We start from the raw sequence: 5,903 nt of genomic DNA, 5'->3' as shown, positions 1-5,903 counted from the left end.
AAGCCTTATGTTTGTCTGCCAAAATCCAATTAACTATGTAAGGGTAACAGAAATTGCAAGTTTATCCCAGTAAATAGATAAGACTTTCTAATTCGATTATATACAAATTACTAACGAATAGACGAATTTACTCGAAAAGTGTAGAAATTGAATTCTTGAGTATGATACGTGCGTGGATAAAAGAACTAGCAAGTTCATCAGTGTATATAATAAAAAAAAAATCCAATTGTTAGCTCAAAATTTTAGTTTAGCTTATGGTTGTAGGAATTGAATTATTCGGAGTCGTAGGTATTAATTTCATTAAAGTAGCAAGGATATCAAAATAAAGTTATTTTTGCCCCCTGGATCTATATTAGGTCTAATTATTTCTAAAATTCGTGGTTTTCTAACAGAGTTGCTAATTAACAAGAATATTGGGGAAGAGGGTGAGAGCAAAATGCATTTTTAAAATTTACGGGAGGGGATTTTTTTTCGTTTTTCCCAATGAAAATACCAAAAAAGTATTTTTTTGTGAAAATACCAAAAACTGTTACTTTTTGAAATCTGAGGGGCTAGTGCCCTCTTCAATTTGCCTCAACTATTTACTGAGACTACCCCTTTAGCTGTTCAAAATAACAAAGTTCCTAGCGCGTGTTTATCACACGAAAATAAATTAGTAAAACTAATCCATGAAATTCGAGAACACTTTTTGTTTATAAAAATTCAAAAACTAACCATCTATTAACCAGTTCATGGTAACGAACTGTAGTAAGGAGCGACCCGGCTCAATAGTAACCGAAACTAAAAACGGAATTTTGATACCAATAGTTACATCAAAAGAATAGCAGTTTAATGCTGATCTTAAATATATAAGTTTCATCAAGTTTAGTATTACCCATCAAAAGTTACGAACCTGAGAAAATCTGCCTTTTTTATAAATAGGAGGAAACACCCCCTAAAAGTCATAGAATCTTAACGGCAATCACACCATCAGATTCATATAATTACAGTTTATTTAGTTATGGGTGTAAACTAAAAGTGGTTTGGTTGTAACGTAATAGCACTAGTTTCTATACATATAATGCTTTCATTGACGCTTTTTGTGGATTGAAACAACTTCCAATTCATAATCCTTGAAATTTGTTACTGAAAATATTTCAGAGCTCTAGACTTTTCATTTTTATTTTTAAAATTTTAGGGAAACCACACAATGACTCGCCCTAAAAAGGTTCTGGGACGAAAAAGAAAAGTCTTAGTGAGAAAAACCATATTAATATCGAAAAAGGTGAAACCAATGCAAGCTCCATAGAAAGTTGGCCTGATAGCTAGAGACAACAAAGAGTGTTAACAAATTCCTCGATTTCAGGCTATTAATTTCAAAGGACAACACACTTTCGTAGGAAAGCTACATCTCTTTTAGCTACAAGTCGTTTAGTGTCATATGGTTTTAGCTTTTTTGTTACTTTTTCACCCACATTCATTTCTACTTAAATTGGATGCCCTCTAGAGGCTGAAACTCCTTTACACCTTCTTCATTGAAAATTGAAGTTCCGATTTTCCTTATCTGTAAGACACATATAGTAGTTTGTGTTTTCAAACCAACAAAAAAAAAATCCAATTTCCTTGTCAGTGTCCTTGGTCCGTCAAGGGTTTAGGGGCAGTTTATAAAGAATTTAATTCGACCAGAAGTTTTCCGATATGAAAAGTTGGTGTGAAAAATATTGGAATTAAATGACGTCGGCTTGGTAAGAAACTAAAACATTTGTCAGTTAATATTTAAAACATTATCTTCGCGTAGCAATGAGACTATACACGCTGAACTGAGACTATTGATTGTCGAAACGAGGTTAGGTTAGCCTTATTCAATGTTTTCTAGATTACTTAATGATAATTAGTTGCCGTATGTTGCATTCGAATTAGTTAAGCTTCGACTTGATTGGCGTCATTCACACTGCCAGAAGCAGGACTGGCTTTGTCATGGCCTTCGAAATTTTAGCCTTCAGCAGCCAATCATGGCCTTCGAAATTTTTGAAAGCTGTCCAATCATCGCTGATTGTCTAAAAATGATCCACCTTTAAAAAAATGCTGCTGGCTGGGTGAATGATTTGAATCAAGAGGAGGCTTTAATACAGTATGTATCATGGCGGACCTAACCGCAAATATCGTCGCTGCCTCGCCTAAAGGCCGTATTTGATGTTCCCACTCTTAAGAGATAATTTGAAAAAACTATTGGCTAAGCTGTTCTCAAAGGGAAAATCATCAGGGAAAATCATCAGGGAAAAGAGGACGAGGAAGATGGAATTGTGGTAGAATGTACATTCCCTGTCGATGCTCCCTTTGATAAGAGATTAGCAAACAATTTTTGGTAATAACCTTAGAAGTGTAAAAAATGATAGATACTGCATTTAGGCGTTATATTTACGATACATCAGCTGTAACAAATTGGTGCCAAATTAAATTTATTTTAGCCATTAGTCACTTCGAGACTTGTATTTGTGACATACCACTTTAAGGCATGTCATTTTAAAATAATATACCCTTAGCCGCCGAAATTTACCCGAATTCACGCTGCAAGAGCTACCGTCAAGATTTTTCTAGTTTGGCCCACATGTATGACTGTAGTCCAGTTCAGTGATTTTCAGATTTCATATCATCATACAAAATTAAAAAAGGCTTTCAACTTTTCTTCTTTTTTTAAATTGTCAAAATTAGGTTCCCACAAATGACTTAAAAACCTTGCTTTATTAATCCCGTAAAAATTATAAATTACAAGATGCACCCTTTTAAGGACGATGGTAATAGGTTTTATTAAAGAGGCTTTAAATAGATTGTGGCGGAGGAGGAGCGTAAGTAGCAGTATTTGCCTCAGGCGGCTTGGTGCTGCAGTAAGTTGTTGGTAGTAGTAGTAGCAAAGTGAAGCTCAAGTAGTGTATCTCTCTGAGCCGCATATTTAAACTTAAAAAATTGCACTTGAGAGTGGCTCAACAGATTAACTAGGTTCCATGGCGGAGATTGTTTTTGAAATAACTTGATATAACAACTAAATAGAAGATATTTTTTATACGGCAAAAATATTATACAGATAATGCGTTTAATTTCACGTATAATACTACATATAATTTTATACGTATATTATTTAAATAATGTAGGGAGAGGGCTGCTACAACAAGCAAGAACAAGATCACCCGTTGTGGAAGGAGTAGAGGTTAGGTTTGGAGTGGAGGTTAAGTACCCATAACCAGTGTGCTGCCCATCACCCGAACGTAAATTCGTTTTCAGTGTTTCTAAGCGAAATTTTAAAGCTTTTTTGCATTTCTTTTACGGATGGCGGCAGATGGTTTACTGATGATATCTACTTTGGGAGAATTACAAATCAGGTGCTAAGATTGTTTACAAAAGATTGTAAGTTACTCAAATATCTCGTGTGTACTTTACAATGGTATTTAGTTCTTCAATATATGAAGATTGTTAGTCAAACTGTGTTTAATTTAAGGTAAAATCGCGACTTTACCAGCCTGTCCAAAATCTTAGCATGTGTAAAATCTTAGCATGTGTAATATTTCAGGTCCTCACGACGATCACAGGACAGGGAAATTTTTCTTTTTTTGGGACAGGAGAGATAGATGAAGACACGGAATTTCGTTAGTACGTTTCTGGAAGCTTTTTTCTTCTCGTCTTTTGTTGTCTGTTTTTTGCTTGGCGTAGAAACTAGGTTTCGACATTTTAAATTGAGGTTTTAGCTGCGACGAGTTGTTAGCTGTAGGCTTGAGCTGTGTAAAACTGAGTTTTACCCCTGTAGACACTAGGTCGTACCGTAGAAAGAAGGTCATACAGCAGTGGGGTTCGTACGGCTACTACTGCCAACAACTTACTGTAGCCTGCAGTCAGTGGTTTTATTGAAGCAATTATTTAGCTTCTGTGGTGCTCAATCCAACTAGCAACAATTGTATATTATCTCTTATTTTATTTCTGATTTTAGATTCTATTGTGTTGCGAGAGCAACACTTTGGTTTTGTTTTGTTTTTTTGTTTATTTTTCTAGCATCCCGATTTCAGCTTATTCCTAGAAAGCGGTAAGGGTCTAACCTCTGCGGTTTTTACCGAAAGTGTGGACTTTTGGCCGGATTGTTGAATATGACTTTGTATTTTGGAAAGCTTCATAGAACTCTTGCCTGGGGCCAAAAAGGATGGTTTTGCTTGTCCTTGAGCCAGAGCCTATAGTGTGTGAAGTGAAGGGGAGTTTTATTAGCCTATGTCAGAGAGAACTATTTGACGTTATGCAGTCAAGCTTTCGTTTTATCAAACCATGTTTCTGCTTTCGGGTGGAAAACTCCGTTTTAGCAGGCAGGCACCACTTTCAAATTGAAGATGGACTAAAATCTATAAGTGTTAAATATATGCGGCAGTTACTCGGCCCCACAGCCAATATATCTTATTTGAGTGATAAATAGAAAAATTTACGGAAACAAAAAAGTGGCATTTTCCCACGGGTCCGAAAGTGCTGCCATATATTGTTTCTATCCATTTCTGTTCGTGATTTCAGCTGAGTTTACCATTCGGTTTTTCGCACTTGGGATTGCCGTAAGAAATGGTATCAGATGTGCGTCTTAAACTTTAAAAGTTCTCTCATTGCTGAAGAAGTTAGAGTTTATCCTTTGCTCTTTTCTAAGTGATGACGTTAGAAACTTGGCCTACGACAAAAAAGTCAACTTTTGAACTAAGACAGATAGAATTTTTTTTTCGACGGCAGTCGATAGCTATCGATGAGCTGATTAAAGGATATGTCATCCATCTTTGGTAGAAAAATTCCTTCATGAGATATACCAGTTTGAATGTTAAAAGGGGGTAGATAATTTCAGTAGTAAGGTGCACACTGAAACCAAAAATAGGCCGATACCAATTGTGAGACATATAGGGGAGTTTTAAGCAACAGTCGGCTTTTAGCTCACAATCATCTTCGGCAATGAGGGGTTTGCAACTTTTGCTAGTTGGTGTACCTATTATTATGTTTCCGGTGTATTTGATGAATTTGGTTCCAAAGGGGACATGTAAGGGCCTTGTTTATTTTAAGATCCTTACAGATTAACAACTTCTGCGTTTAATCGAAGCGAGGAAACGAAATCAATGTGTTGCTTTCGCAACACGTTACTCGGCTAAGCGGAACAAACGTTGCCGCAACACCTCACGTTGCCCATGCAACGTAGATCTTGTTTGGTTTTAGGTTAGTTTGAATTTTTCTTTGTTTTTACCGGTGAAGGTGCCTTGTTTTATATAGGCAAAATATCTGCGTCATTTTTGCTTCTCTTTTTCTTCCACTGGCCGTAGTTCCGCTTGTTTTCTCCTTCTTGAGATTTCTTTTTCCCTTTGTTTTTAATTTACTGCAGCACTGAGTCGAATGAACCCAACATAGCTGCACACGTTCCTCCTATTGAGTTTCATTATTTACCCTCTCTCTTGTAGTTCCAGTTTCCTGTAAATCTTTCCTTCTTCTCACCCTTTCCCTTTGTTTTTATCTTACTGCAGCACCTAGTCACATGAACCCAACACAGCTGCACATGTTCCTCCTATTGAGTTTCATTATTTACCCTCTCTCTTGTAGTTCCAATTTCCTGTAAATCTTTCCTTCTTCTCACCCTTTCCCTTTGTTTTTATCTTACTGCAGCACCTAGTCACATGAACCCAACACAGCTGCACATGTTCCTCCTATTGAGTTTCATTATTTACCCTCTCTCTTGTAGTTCCAATTTCCTGTAAATCTTTCCTTCTTCTCACCCTTTCCCTTTGTTTTTATCTTACTGCAGCACCTAGTCACATGAACCCAACACAGCTGCACATGTTCCTCCTATTGAGTTTCATTATTTACCCTCTCTCTTGTAGTTCCACTTCCCTGTAAATCTTTCCTTCTTCTCACCCTTTCCCTTTGTT

The sequence above is a fragment of the Artemia franciscana genome, chromosome 18 (genome assembly GCF_032884065.1).
Source record: "Artemia franciscana chromosome 18, ASM3288406v1, whole genome shotgun sequence".
In the NCBI taxonomy this organism is placed as follows: domain Eukaryota; kingdom Metazoa; phylum Arthropoda; class Branchiopoda; order Anostraca; family Artemiidae; genus Artemia; species Artemia franciscana.
Note: the sequence above shows the minus strand (reverse complement) of the source record.